The following is a 16,620-nucleotide window of genomic DNA, read 5'->3' as shown; positions in this document are numbered from 1 at the left end:
TACTATTCTTTTTGGATATTTTGAAATATTTCCTCAAGATTCACTTCGTCGTGATATAACCGAAAAAAGGGAATCGACTTCATGCTGAACCAGAAATCCTCTATTCAAATAAAGGATTCTCCAGTTTTTGATAGAAAATAGATAGGTATAAGACAATTGTAACGAAACTTTTATCCTTATAGCAAAGGCAGGAAACTGACTTTTAATAATCATAATGATACTTTTAGTTCCTTTAATCTAGGTAGTGAAGTTAGGTAGGTTTAAAGGGCTGTAAGTCAATAACTGAATATTTCTGGGACTAGTGGCTTTTAAGAGTTTTGATTAGGATGATTCAAAGAACACATTCTCAAATAATCATTACAATTGGCCTAAAAAACTGCGGGGCTCCTTGACCTCTGAAAGACAGATTTTGTTTACCATCTACAAAAATTTTGTTATTATGACTCAAAGAAGTTCGAACTCTTGCACACGAATGAATATTAGTAGGTAACACATATCTATACACTTATTCAATAATAAAACGAAAGAAAGCATATAGAAATGTAATCCTGTTGTCACCTGTTTTCAAAAGAAGGATTTTGAGGGAGAATAAAAAATTTCCTTTTTCTTTTGCAATTTTATAGGTCCCATGAGTTGACTTTGCTAAAAATATGCCAGCATATAAAACCTAGGGGAACGATTATCGATATTGACTTATATGTGGGAGCTTAGCCTGGCTTGCGAAGATTAGACAGCCTTTTATTAATGCGAAAACTAATAATGTTCTGAAACTGTTTCCAGATAGACGAAATTCGGAAAAAACACAAGGTCCTTCACCAATAAAAAAATATTTGACCCTTACCTTATTTCCTAATCTATGCTCTAAAAATAGAAGTGTCTTTTCACCAAGCGCATTTTATCTTTTAAATAATAAACAATACACTAAAAAACGAACAGACAGACACACGAGTGATACTATAAGGGTTCCGTTTTTCATTCGGACGTACGGTACCCTAAAAAGACCCACCCTAATTACTACCACTAAAACTTTTCATAGCAAACAGTTATCGTTATTTATTTATTTATTTGGTTATGCGTTATATAATTGTTTATTTAACAAATAATTGCATTCCTAATGATATTTGCATTTCCAATTGCTGTGATATTCTGGAGATGTTCAATTAATAAATTAATTTGATTTTGCCCCAGTGTTAACGAATGAAAAAAGCCGATATTTGTTATGTGCAGTAAATTGTTATATAAACTTGCACTTCAATTATTATCCTCTCTAATTACGTTCGTAATTTTAATTATGCATTTTGCATGTAATTGTTGTTCATTGCTATCGGCAAATATCTGCTAATTGTTTCTGTAAATTATGTAATAAAAATAAAGTGCTTCAATGTATAATTTTTTTTAATTATTGTCAGTTACATCGAACTTTCCAGAAATTTATTGACTTATTCTGTATAAAAATTTGTTTTTGTTTTAACGTTGGAAGAAGTTAATTCAAGATTAAACGTTTCTTGAATGTTTCTCTAATATTTTAAGCAACAAAAACAATTTTTTTCGTCACGTTTTTTTTAGTATGTGACCTTTCATAAATTTAATAGTATATGAACCTTCCATTTTCGAAAATACGATTTTTCCCACATAAATTTGTTTGTAAAAGTTAAGACGCCNATTATTACTTGGCCTCTATGAATATTTACGATGAAATTCCAAATATTTTCCTGCCAATACAAATTTGTCAAATAAACAAATTTTTATTAAACTCCACATCAAAAAGTTAACCACGAATCACGGCTGCCCAATAAATTAATGTCTTTTTTACGTTAAAGTCAAATTTATTTATTGTTTTTTTTTTTCTTCTTTTAAGGCCATGGAAGAAATACTTTGGTACAAAAATAAACCAAACGACAAATTCCACAAACAAATATTTTCGCATTATAATATAGTTAAGCCCACGCGTTAAATAGAGAAAATTTGTCAAGTTATGTATAATAGACAAACACAAACTATAATATCTAATAATAAAACAGGAAAATAATAAACCTGCTAGCAAAAGTATTCTCCACGTGCTCATAAAACATAAATTTATGTGTGGTTGAGCGTCTGCTAAGGTGCAAACATAATTTGCCAAAAAAATACATATAATATGTAACTCCATTTATCATCATTAGGTCGTCAGTCCTAAGACTGATTGGACACGCACCTCCACTCCTTCGTATCCTGAGCTAATCTTCGCATTTCCCTGAAACTAAAACAACCCACATCCTTAACTATTTGCGAACAGTAATCTAATCTAGGTCTACCTCTACCCCTCCTGACTTCCGTTTCTGTCTCTAAGATGTCTCTGACTAGATCTTTATGCCTGAGAAGGTGTCCTACCAACCTCTCGCCTATTTCTTATTGACTTCCTTAGAGTCCTCTGTTCTCCTATTCTTTCTAATGTCTCTTGATTTCTAACCTTCTCCATCCACGGTATCCTCATCATCTTCTAACCTTTTCTTTTCCACAGCGCTTACCGTCCATGTTTCGCACCCGTACAGTTCCGCGCTCCAAACATACACCTTCAACGACCTTTTTCGAATTTCTAAATTAACCGTTCGCGAGCATAGAAGTGACTTCTTTTTATTGAAGGCAACTCAACTTTGCGCTATCCTCTGCTTTATATCCCTACTACTCCTTCCGTCCTGACTTATTTGACTTCCTAGGTATCTAAAATCAGCCACTTCTTCTAATTTTTCGTCTCCTATCCTTATATTCACTCTTTCCCTATTTTTTCTTCCTTTGTATACAGTATTTTTGTTTTACTTTTATTTATTTTCATACAATACTGTTTTGTCAATACCGCTTCCATTTTATTTAAAGCTATTTCTAACTCCTGCTTGCTAGATGCTAATACTGCTATATCATCTGCAAATCTAAGCATATTAAGCTTTTGCCCCTGTATATCTATCCCTACAGTTGTACTGTCTTTAATGATGTACTATCATAATACTTTTTACTGTTAACTACTATTCTTTTTGGATATTTTGAAATATTTCCTCAAGATTCACTTCGTCGTGATATAACCGAAAAAAGGGAATCGACTTCATGCTGAACCAGAAATCCTCTATTCAAATAAAGGATTCTCCAGTTTTTGATAGAAAATAGATAGGTATAAGACAATTGTAACGAAACTTTTATCCTTATAGCAAAGGCAGGAAACTGACTTTTAATAATCATAATGATACTTTTAGTTCCTTTAATCTAGGTAGTGAAGTTAGGTAGGTTTAAAGGGCTGTAAGTCAATAACTGAATATTTCTGGGACTAGTGGCTTTTAAGAGTTTTGATTAGGATGATTCAAAGAACACATTCTCAAATAATCATTACAATTGGCCTAAAAAACTGCGGGGCTCCTTGACCTCTGAAAGACAGATTTTGTTTACCATCTACAAAAATTTTGTTATTATGACTCAAAGAAGTTCGAACTCTTGCACACGAATGAATATTAGTAGGTAACACATATCTATACACTTATTCAATAATAAAACGAAAGAAAGCATATAGAAATGTAATCCTGTTGTCACCTGTTTTCAAAAGAAGGATTTTGAGGGAGAATAAAAAATTTCCTTTTTCTTTTGCAATTTTATAGGTCCCATGAGTTGACTTTGCTAAAAATATGCCAGCATATAAAACCTAGGGGAACGATTATCGATATTGACTTATATGTGGGAGCTTAGCCTGGCTTGCGAAGATTAGACAGCCTTTTATTAATGCGAAAACTAATAATGTTCTGAAACTGTTTCCAGATAGACGAAATTCGGAAAAAACACAAGGTCCTTCACCAATAAAAAAATATTTGACCCTTACCTTATTTCCTAATCTATGCTCTAAAAATAGAAGTGTCTTTTCACCAAGCGCATTTTATCTTTTAAATAATAAACAATACACTAAAAAACGAACAGACAGACACACGAGTGATACTATAAGGGTTCCGTTTTTCATTCGGACGTACGGTACCCTAAAAAGACCCACCCTAATTACTACCACTAAAACTTTTCATAGCAAACAGTTATCGTTATTTATTTATTTATTTGGTTATGCGTTATATAATTGTTTATTTAACAAATAATTGCATTCCTAATGATATTTGATTTCCAATTGCTGTGATATTCTGGAGATGTTCAATTAATAAATTAATTTGATTTTGCCCCAGTGTTAACGAATGAAAAAAGCCGATATTTGTTATGTGCAGTAAATTGTTATATAAACTTGCACTTCAATTATTATCCTCTCTAATTACGTTCGTAATTTTAATTATGCATTTTGCATGTAATTGTTGTTCATTGCTATCGGCAAATATCTGCTAATTGTTTCTGTAAATTATGTAATAAAAATAAAGTGCTTCAATGTATAATTTTTTTTAATTATTGTCAGTTACATCGAACTTTCCAGAAATTTATTGACTTATTCTGTATAAAAATTTGTTTTTGTTTTAACGTTGGAAGAAGTTAATTCAAGATTAAACGTTTCTTGAATGTTTCTCTAATATTTTAAGCAACAAAAACAATTTTTTTCGTCACGTTTTTTTCTTCGTTAGTATTGACGAATTCTTTTCAATTTACAGCCTTAAAGAATTTGTATTTAGAAATTGCTAAAGAATTTTTAAATTCTGAAAGTATTAGTAAGCATTTGATTGTTAAATACATACCATCTACTTTCAAACAAGGTCTTATTTCATCATTTTCAAAGAAATAATATAGCGACATTAAGAGATAGGATAGATTTTGAGGGTTGGTTTTTGCCATCAATACAGCGACGACAAAAAATTATTGTGGCTCCGCCATTAATAAACAATAGAATTTCGTTATTACTTATAATGGATATGTATATATATATATAGCATATAGCAAGGAGGAGTTAGAGATATCTTTAAATAAAATGGAAGCGGTATTGACAAAACAGTACTGTATGAAAATAAATAAAAGTAAAACAAAAATAAGAAAAAGTAGGGAAAGAACGAATATAAAGATAGGAGACGAAGTGGCCGATTTCAGGTATCTAGGAAGTCAGATAAGTCAGGACGAAAGGAGTAGTAGGGATATGTAGCAGAGGATAGCGCAGAGTCGAGTCGCCTTTAATAAAAAGAAGTCACTTCTATGCTAGCGAGCGGATAATTTAGAAATTCGAAAAAAATTGTTAAAGGTGTGTTTGGAGCACGGCGCTGTACGGGTGCAAACCATGGACAGTGGGCGCTGCGGAAAAAAAGGTTAGAAGCGTTAGAAATGCAATGTTACAGGCGAATGATGAGGATATCGTGGATTGAAAAGGTAAAAAATGAAGAGGTAATAGAAAGAATAGGAGAACAGAGAACTCTATGGAAGTCAATAAGAAATAGGCGAGAGGTTGGTAGGACACCTTCTCAGGCACGAAGGTCTAGTCAAAGACATATTAGAGGCGGAAACGGAGGTTAGGAGGGGTAGAGGTAGACTTAGATTAGATTACTGTTCGCAGATAGTTAAGGATTGGGGCTGTTCTAGTTTTAGGGAAATGCGAAGTTCAGTTTAGAGTAGGAAAGAGTGGAGGTACGTGTCCAACCAGTCTTAGAACTGACGATGATGTATATATATATATACAGGTATAGTAAAAAATAATTAACCAAATCAATATTTTATAGTTTATCGTCTTCATTTGTGTAATGACTCCAATCTTACTTTTGATCTGGTTGTTTGCTTGCTGAATGTTTCCCAAAACATCATCGAGATGCTAGCGCACAGTCTAAGTCAATTTATCCAGTATACTGGAGGCCATGGCAGTAGCAATTGTTAGCGGATTCGTTATTTGACCTATAACGTCGTAATATATGTGGCGCTTTACGCTGGTCAAACACAAATATTTGCAATATGTGACTCTGGAACCGCTGGATATGGCGGTAGTTGTACGACAGGAATCGAGGACGACTTGTTTATACATTCGACAGTCCTCCAAGGATCGGACCACGATCGTTACGTTCAAGACAAAATTACGTCTTATATTATAGTAAATTAGAGATGTTGCAACTTGGGGTGACAATCAAGCGCACTTGATCAAAAAGAAATACAAAAGTAAGAATGACGAGATTAGAAAATCAAATTAGAGGGTCGAGGTTCGCAATCAGAAGAAGATGATGATCTATTTGCTTAAAAGAATTGTTAAATAGCCTTCATATCACACAAAAACATTAATTTAATTAAAATAGTGTCTAAAGTTTCTAATACATACGTACATCTGTCTTAAACGTTATAAATAAATCTAGAAACTTGTACACGAGTAATAAATAAGTTAAATTCGTGCAAGGTTGTTGCTTAATTATAGTAAACCGCACTAGATTTATGCCAGCTGGCACATCATCCCTCATTTTGCTTCATTGTTCTTTTTAGTGTTAAATGCAACTACGTACATTTAGTATGATAGTTGGTATCGACTAGAATTTGTCAAAAAAAACTAATAATAATGAGAACTAAAAGCTTTTTTTTTAATATGATTTAGTTATGGAAAGGAATTCTTCCAATTATAATTAACAATAAGAGAAGCAGGTCTCATAAGCTCGCAACAAGACACAAACAATTTTTTGAGATTACATGAATGAAATAGTCTTGATTCCACAACGAATACAGTCCCAGAAAAGATATAGAAGGCATGTTTTGAGAATATTCCGTTTGTTTTATTTTCAGTGGCAGGGGTGGCTGTATTTTATACACCACGTACGTATGTGGGATTTCCTCTCACTCAACATCTTCCTAGCATCGCTCTCAACTGCATTCCAACAGTTCAACATCATTTCCTTGCAAATATTAATCCAATTTTGTAGCCCAGGAAAATCAGGGAAGCTTTCAAGGTAAGTGTTTTCTATATATACTCTCTCTCTCTCTCTCTCTTTATTACTACAGAACTAAGCTCTAACAATACCTTCATTAATTAATAATTGAGAGGTCTCTATAGAACGATGATTATTATCGACAAAACGAAAGCTTTTAATGCAATATACATGTGTACTTGCCACAGCTGGGAAGTATCCGGATATTTCCGTATGCGGAAATGTTATTCGAATACTATTTTTATATCCGAAAGCTGCGTCTGACGCCTTTGCCAACTATTCTTAATTTTTATCTCGAAATCTCGGCTTTGCGAAGTCAGGATCGTAACTTTAAAATTTATATGTCGCTTCACCTCATAAGGTATTGAAGGGAGGTTGGTTTGAAATATATATTAGATGAGATAATTAACAAGTTGTAAAGTAAAAACCAGTTAACCGGATGGAGATACTTTGGATAGAATTACAAGTATGCATTGCTTCAACGAAATCTTGGCTTTGCGAAGTCGGGATCGTAACTTTCAAATTTATATGTCGCTTAACCCCATATGGTATTGAAGGGTGGTTGATTTGAAGTATTTATTAGACGAGATAATTAACAAGTTGTAAAGCAAAAATTAATTAACCGGATGGAGATACTTTGATAAAATTACAAGTATGTATTGCATTAACGAAATCTCAGCTTTACGAAGTCAGGATCGTAACTTTTAAATTTATATGTCGCTTCACCTTATAAAATATCGAAGAGCGATTAATTTGAAGTACATATCAAACGAAATACTTAACAAATTGTAAAGTAAAAAGTACTTAATCGGATGGAGATACTTAAAATACAAATTGCAAGTATGGATTGCATCAACGAAATCTCAGCTTTGGGAAGTCGGAATCGTAACTTCCAAATTGATATGTATCTCATAAAGTATTGAAGAGCGGTTATTCCAAAGTATATATTAAACAAGATACTTAACAAATTGTAAAGTAAATGGTTCTTAACTGGATGGAGATACAAATTGCAAGTATTCATTACATCAACGAAATCTCAGCTTTGTGAAGTCGGGATCGTAACTTCCAAATTTGTATGTTGCTTCGCTTCATAAGGTATTGAAGCACAGTTGATTTGCCAATGAAGTATATATTAAACGAGATACTTAACAAGTTGTAAAGTAAAAGGTACTTATATAGAAAGCGTTTTGCGTTTTTCGAAACTGTTGTTTTCAGAATGTGTGTGTGATTGCAACCATTTGAAAACAAGTCTTTAAAGGAAGTAACAATACAGAAATGTTTATTATTGTATGTGTAAAAACCCAAAACATCCGGTTTGTGTCTTTCCGTGACTTATAATTTTTTTCTATTGAAATTCTGAAAAAAAGTAATAGTTAAATGAATGTCGAAAATCGTTGATTGTTGAATTGTAATATTAAAAATTTACACAATATGCATTTCTTGTATTAAAAAAAGCAACATATGGCACAAAACAGGAAAGTTTCAAGGTCTTTATGCATAAATTATCATGGTAATTATTTTAAATTCCATTCTACATTGCATATCAGCTTGAAACATCTTTCAAGGAAATGTTTTAATCTATTCGAAATTCCTGCCCGAAACTCCAATAAAGATGTAAATGCTTTATACTCGTCGAATGTCCTCTCCTATTTACGAGGATTTTATTAACATTTTGTCTAGCTCATGCAGTAAATTCGATTCGATAACGTTAAAAAGGTATGACGAAAGTTTTCAACAGAATACATATTATTTAAAGTTCTAACTCCTCTTCCCTCAACTTCCTTTATTTATTCGTGAAGTTTTGGAAAGCTTCAAGTTTATTATTCTAGCCTTCAAGACAATATTCCATATTTTTTTTATTCTACAATAGAACGCGATTAGGGTAAGATTACAATATTTATCTAATAATTCTACGGTTATTAAAAAAGTGTGCGGCACGGCTGGAAACACGACTCATAGATTCCGGATCAAATTTGTATTAAAAACGAAAACAATACTTTTTATCTAGCCTTCCAACTACGTATCTCTATTCTATAAGTAGATGACGAACAGCTCTTAGTTTGTTCAAAAGGTCTCGTCTTACAGTTTCACCTTTCGTGGTAGATAAAAGAAACAAACCAACCGCAGGGGAACGTTAAAGAAAATGTTTACTTTCAATATGTATTAAGAATACAAACATGATCCAATTTTCAGCTTTTTTTCTTTCCACGTGTCTGGGGTCGTTCGCGTATACTTCACTAGAGATTTTTCAAATTTCCCCTTCAATTGCTTCATCTGTTATTTATTGGACGCATCTGAAGTTGACATCGCTTCGTTCAATTTTATTTAAATGAAGAGAAAGTTCGTAATCAAGTTGAGCAACAGAAATTCAAAAAACATAACAAGGGGCAATATCTCAAATGCAATAAAATTAAGAATCTATCTGTTAAAATAGCCTATTGTAGTAAGGTTTTAATCAAAGGATTCATGAAAACTTCCTGATTCTTCTTGTACATAATCTGCAGTTAGGATTGAATTTCAGGATAAACATAAGTATTCATATCATTCAATCATCATCATAAGGTGGGCAGTCCTAAGACTGGTTGGACAAGTACCTCCAAACTTCGCATTTCCCTAAAACTAGATCAATCCACATCCTTAACTATTTCATTCAATTCGATTGTAAAAACGACAAGCAGAATTTAAGGCTTAAATCTCTCGTGAGTGTTTCTAAGAGACAGGCACAAAATTTCTATATAGCACTCATCAATAATTGCTATAATTCTCTTTGAAAATATGTTACATTAAGAGTGCAGGTAGATTCTCTATTAGCTAATCAATTCGGTTGTAAAGGCGACAGACAATATTTAAGGCTTAACACATCCCTTGAGTGCTTCTAGTGATTGTGGACACCTGAACCTTTCGTTAGTTTGCAGCGTCTCTACGTGCACTGATGATATCAGAGTGTGGACCACCTGAAAGATCGTACCGAGATTTATACCAAAACAAATATTTCACGAAGCGTGTATGATATAATCAATGCTAGGACACGATGCACAGATGCAGGTGTTCACAGTCGACAGTAATCAACCGCAGTGACTGTGAACACCTGCACCTTTTTGCACTTTCAGAGTCCTTATATAAATTAAAGATATCAGTGTATGCACCACTTGAAAGTTCGTACCGGGACCTAACTGAAGCAAGTATTTCACGAAGCATGTATGATGTAATCAATAAGTAGGAATTGCTGGGAAATGATAGATAGATGCAGGTGTTCACGGTCGACAGTAATCAACCGTAGTGCAATTGTTATAATTCTTTTTGGAAACGTGTTACATGTGCAGGTAGATTCTCTGTTAGCCAGTCAGTTTGGTTGTAAAGGCAACAGGCAATATTTAAGGCTTAAAGCATCTCTTGAGTGCTTCTGAGAGACAGGCACAACATTTCTATATAACACTCGTCAATAATTGCTATAATTCTCTTTGAAAATGTGTTACATGTCACAATAAGAGTGCAGGTAGATTCTCTGTTAGTCAATCAATTCGGTTGTAAAAGCGACAGGCAATATTTAAGGCTGAGTACATCTCCAGAGTAGGTACTCCTAACCACAACAGTTCCATAAAACTCTCATCGATAACTGTTAGAATTTTTTAAACATGCAGTATGTAGCATTAAAGATGCAGATCGAGTTTTGTTATCCAATCCATTCTGTCGCGCGTAATTTCTAATTTAAATCGCGAAGTTTCTACCAAAGTAAAGTAATTACAACTCTGGATGTGATTGCGGTAAGGACATTAAAAGATACTACTCCTCTAATCTTCGAGTAATTAAACATGAAAATTCAATCCAGTTTAATCGCGACCTTGATGTTTTCAAAGAGTGAAATTAATTAGACAAATTGGCGCGTGTGTATATGTATGTGTATAGTTTCACGAAATAGTTGAAAGAAAGTAACTAGTACACTTCACAGAAATAGAGAGAAACAGAAACATAAATACGACCACCTAATTGCCGTGAAATTAGGTATTTAACTTTCTATTAGATTTTCACTGGCATGCACTGCACCCTTCCGTCGTACTAACACTGAAATTGCCCTCATCAAATAAATATAAACGCTGGTTACGTCCCTGGGTAATACCCAAAAAAAGAAAGTACTTGTAAACATTAAGTAGTTCGTAAATATCATACTTATTAGCACAATTAATTCGAGAAAATCTACTTCTAATACTTTTATATTAGAGTCCATACACTTAGAGCAAGGTACACATGGGAAAATCGATGTGCGAATCAGAGGCTTGCGAATGCGGAAACATCTGACGGTAAACAACCGAGGACCTGTTTACGACCAATGTTCGTATGTACGCATCACCCACGCTGTATCTTTCTCTAAATGAACGGACAATATTATCTTATGATTTGGCCTATATCTTTTCATCTAACTTTTGAGCATGATTTTAGAGGATTTAAAACTTCATTTCGCAGCTTCGAAAAAGTTCACAACTTCAATAAACTCTGAGTTTAACGATTAATTAATGTGAAAACGTAGAACATCACCTGTGGTGTTATGGTAAAATTCAGATGAACTTTTGAAAATAATATTTCATATTCTGCGTCACTACTTTTATTTACTTTAGTTCATTTTATAGGACGACCACTTGCGTATTAATTAATATTTTAAATTTAATTAAACATGACTGTAAACTCCAATTTAAACAAACCTGGCCACATTTCTGCCCAGAGGAAAAGTTTTGTTCTATTTTATTAAATTTAGTAACTAGCTAGCTAGTATGTCTTTGTACTTTAATTATATTTTATGAAAGAGGAGTTTGATGAAACTTCAGTTACGATTCTCAAAATTTTCAAAGTCAATGTGCTATCCAGTCAACTTGTCAGAAACAAAGAAGAAGAAACAAACAATGAAATCTAAATTTTGTTTGGCGAATGTTAATCATAATAAAACATTAACATCACAACAAATTTTATAAATTCTGCAAAAACTCATTAGTTCAGCCTATTTCAAGAGAAATTCAATTATTACCTGCCATCAACTAAAACTCGTTTTTAATCTTATTATTTATATTTACATACTTTATTAAAATATTTTTGTCTATTACATAAATACACAATAAACATTCTGAGAATAAACTGAATATATTGAATGTGGCATTTATCTACAATGTATGACATGAGTATTCTTTCTTAAAACTTTTTTCTTTGATATTAATGTTTTTATCGTCTGGACCCTTTTTTATTTTATACTTATTGGAATATAAATTTAGTTCTCTACTATCAAAAATTCATAAATTGGATAAACTGTAAACCAAGCTTTTTTACATGGTATTTTTACTGTTATAGGGCTTTTCACTATAAAGAGACGACCGTGTTTTCTGTTTCTCAGAAACCCCAAGTATAAACTTATAACAAGCAAAAACAGCTTTTCTTTTTGTTGTCTTTTGTAGAAAGTCAGCGTAATTTTTATTATGTAATGGGAAAATAGAGAAGTCAAGAAATTCACGTTGATATCTGACACATAGTACCTACTTGTGCCCTACATCTCCATTAAATGTTCCCTAATATGTAAAAGGCATACCTACATACATGTACGCTTGTACGCTACAAATATCTGCATCTACGAAAGGTGAATTATGCACAAATATTACGGTCCATTATATTCCTGACGGAACTTGGGTAATGTAATAAGTCTAGACAAATGATTACGTACAATCTAGAACCGACTGGCGAACTAATAGCATTCATTTACATACAGGTCATGTACAAGGGATGATGATGCATTAACAACAAATAATTTTCTGCGTAGGATTGTAGAGCAAAGAACACACAGTACGTCCGCAGTCAGAGATCGTACTGATACGTATACTGAAACTTCACGTAGTTTGTATGATATAATGAATACGTAGGAACTGATAGGAAACGATACATAGATGCAGGTGTTCACAGTCGGTAGTAGTCAACCCAATGACTGTGAACCCTGTACCCTTCGTTGACATGAACTGAAAATGTCAGTGTGTGTACCCCACTTAAAAGATCGTACCGAGATCTATACTAAAACAAATATTTCACGAAGCATGTATGATATAATCAATGCTAGGAAACGATGCACAGATGCAAGTGTTCACAGTCGAGGGTAACCAACCGCAGTAACTGTGAACATCTGCACCTTTTGTTCAATTGCAGCGCCCTTATGTAAACTGAAGATATCAGTGTATGCACCACTTAAAAAATCGTACCGGGACATAACTGAAGCAAGTATTTCACGAAGCGTGTATGATATAATCGATATGTGGGAACTGCTGGGAAATGGTACATAGATGCAGGTGTTCACGGTCGACAGTAATCGAACGCAGTGACTGTGAAGACCTGCACCTTCTGTTCAATTGCAGCGCCCTTATGTAAACTGAAGATATCAGTGTATGCACCACTTGAAAGATCGTACCGGGACAACTGAAGCAAGTATATCACGAAGCGTGTATGATATAATCGATATGTGGGAACTGCTGGGAAATGGTACATAGATGCAGGTGTTCACGGTCGACAGTAATCGAACGCAGTGATTGTGAACACCTGCACCTTTTGTTTCATTTTGCAGCGCCCTTATGTAAACTGAAGATATCAGTGTATGCACCACTTGAAAGATCGTACCGGGACATAACTGAAGCAAATATTTCACGAAGCGTCTATGATATAATCGATATGTGGGAACTGCTGGGAAATGATATATAGATGCAGGTGTTCACGGTCGACAGTAATCGAACGCAGTGACTGTGAACACCTGCACCTTTTGTTCAATTGCAGCGCCCTTATGTAAACTGAAGATATCAGTGTATGCACCACTTGAAAGGTCGTACCGGGACATAACTGAAGCAAGTATTTCACGAAGCGTATATGATATAATCAATATGTAGTAACTGCTAGGAAAGATACTTAGATGCAGGTGTTCACGATCGCGCTGACTGTGAACACCTTCACCTTCCGTTTATTTGCAGCGTTATTACGTGAACTGGCTATTATTTGTTCTTACTTAAAATCCTTATAGCAGTATAAATCAGAGAATATGACAACGAAGTTATTTTTACATCCCCAGGTCTTATCAAAATAATATGGTATAGGGTCGTAAAAACAGCCTACAACAGCATATTTCATCAGCATTTATCCAAGATATGAATAGGGTGAAAGTAGATAAGGTTGAGTAGACGCTGTTAAAATATTTTTCCAAACTTTCCGTGTATTCCTATGGAGATGAAATATTTTAATGGACATGAAAAAAATAAATTGTTGAATCAGCAGTTCATTAATTTATGATTTATTGCAATACTTAAATCTAGCCTTGGAGAAATATAGTACTTGAATATTCAAAGGTTTAAATTGTTAATATTATTAAAGAATTTCACAAAAAAATTGAAGGTTGCAGTTGATAACGGCAAACTACAATATTCTGGAAAATTTACTGCTAAAATAATTGCTTGAGGTTATAAAAATTTTACAAACAAAATCAATCAACAACCTCTTCACTCTGAAAACCTACAAGTTTAGATCAAAAACTAATATTGTTCAATTTTCATCCAAGTTCATAAAAATGCGTCTGTATTTGTTTTGTGTTGTGTTGGATGAATAGGGTTGTTTGTTACAAAGTTAATTACTAAATCTTTGACTTTTTGTCTTAAAGACTTGCTACAAAAATTAAAGTAGGTATCTTTTTAAAAACTTCTCATATTTGACACAAAAAATTCAAGACACTATAATAAGTAGTAAAATTTAAAATATAATCCTTAAAAAAAATTGTAAAGCCACTGAATTAAATAAACACAAAAAAATGTTGCATTTTAAACAAAATATGCAGTTGTATCTGTTTATCACGTTTACAGCACAATTACATCGTTGATAAAGGTTCATTAATTTTTTTTCGTTTTTATTTAATTTTTACTTGTGAGTGATTAGATTATTACAACAGTAGGCAATAATTTGACTTGACCTTGAATGTAATAGTCCTTTATTATGTAATAAGTTAGCACGGGTTCCCGCAGGGGGGATTAGGAGGAGCCGTGCTCCCCCTCTTTAGATTTTGCAACTGTGCATTTGTACGTTTTTATGCACAATTTTTAATTTATAATAAAATATCATTTCATTGACACAAAGTTAGTTAGTTTTGTGTAATTTAATTTGTTCCTATATTTTGTTTTGTTACCTTTTTATGAAAATAAATGTCACATGAAAAAGAAATGTTTTGGCCCCCATGGCACGTATACGGATAAAAATTAAAATGTATTAACTTCGTATTTGCTTAAATACAACATTAAACAAAGTTCGAATATTGAGAAAGTTTTAAACGTTAGTTACGAATGAGCTAGACATTAAATTTTGATAAATCAGAAAAATGTTACGATCCTCAAACATGCAAATAATTATGGTAATTATGTCGTAAACTGGACCTCTGATATTTCAAGCATCCCAATTCCAAATAATGTACAAATTCTTGTCATAATTATTTACTGCAGTATCTACTAATGAATATTTATTTTATTTGTTTATCGTCTTATGCGAATTCTCGTATTTTGATAATATTTTTGTTATTTTGATTGATATTGATATACAGGTAGGTACCTAACATGTTTCTTAACGTTTTTTTTAAATTAAAAGAAAATAATTTTTCTAAAATAAGAAAAAATAATAATTATGTTCTGAATTAATTATTATTGTATGCGATATAGTACAGGTAATTAGATGGTTAAAAGGTGAAGTTATTATTATAACAATAAAAAAAATATTCTAAAAAGGACATGACCCCTGACCCCTAAACATCTGACAATCAACATAAGCCAGTACACATCTCAACAATGACAACAATAATTACCTTTTCAACTGTTTTTTCCAGCGTTTCAAGATGAGACAATAAAAACAAAACAAAAGAAGTAGATACACCAAGCAAATGAACTAACGCTGAACTGAAATCAGTGAAAAACTGTCGCGGTATGTTTAGTATAAGTTCGAAGTCGCGTTTGAAAGAGTTTTGGTGAATGAAAATGAACGAACCGCGAGCTCTGGCGCGTTTTCACTTTCAGTCATCCAGAGTTCAGTTCGCAGTTGCGTCTGTATGCGCCGCGCTACCGAATCGCTACTGTTCGCTATCGTTAATATGAAAATTTTAGAATAGATTTGGGCGCAGAAAAAGACACTCAAATTATAATTATGTTGCGACCGCTGGTGAATAAACATCACTCTCGGACCGATGGACGTTCTTGAGCATGCCGCATGCGAATAATTGGAATAATTGTTGGTCAATTAATAGTCCGATAAATTGATCGAGAAGGAATGCCAAATCATCTCCACAAATTGTTGTTGTAAGTTGGTATAGTTAAAACGTTTAAAATTGGCATATTAAACGGTCGAATTTACTTTCTTCTTTCAACTTACTAGCTAGACTAGAGCGGTTGCTGACAGACGCTTACTTTTACGGATTATCGTAAACATAGAAAAGAGATGCCAGATAGGAATTGCAGCGGGCACTGTTAAAGAAAAAAGAGGGTAGACGTCAAGATGATGGGGGGATCGAAAGAGGAGGTCTCCCCCACCACTGTATCAAAAAAAGTTCGTGGCGGTCTCACCCCCATAAAAAGTTATGGGGGTTTACAGTTAATAAATACGCCAATTTTTATACATTTCTAGGCATGTAAATATTTATATAGTCATTCTTAAACAATATTCAAAGGTAAAACTAATGAAAAATACATACAAATATTGAGAAAGTTATATAAAAAATTATTTAAATACCTTTATCAATAGGGTAGGTTAGGTTAGGTTA

At 33.2% G+C, this 16,620-nt stretch overlaps 1 protein-coding gene across 3 annotated transcripts in view; it reads right to left on the bottom strand.

The window, feature by feature from the left end:
* Positions 1 to 16,620, bottom strand: part of LOC108734038 (pyrokinin-1 receptor) — a 108,590-nt gene that overhangs the window by 58,208 nt on the left and 33,762 nt on the right. Inside the window, exon 1 of one of the 3 annotated variants that reach the window (XM_018465425.2) lies at positions 15,673 to 15,751. The exons of the other annotated variants lie outside the window; for them this stretch is intronic. The gene's annotated coding sequence lies outside the window, so the exon portion shown is untranslated. Of the gene's footprint in view, positions 1 to 15,672; positions 15,752 to 16,620 lie in introns of those variants that run through there. 3 annotated transcript variants of the gene reach the window in all.

The sequence above is a fragment of the Agrilus planipennis genome, unplaced genomic scaffold (assembly GCF_000699045.2).
Source record: "Agrilus planipennis isolate EAB-ADULT unplaced genomic scaffold, Apla_2.0 scaffold8, whole genome shotgun sequence".
In the NCBI taxonomy this organism is placed as follows: domain Eukaryota; kingdom Metazoa; phylum Arthropoda; class Insecta; order Coleoptera; family Buprestidae; genus Agrilus; species Agrilus planipennis.
This window is presented reverse-complemented; position numbering and strand designations above follow the sequence as displayed.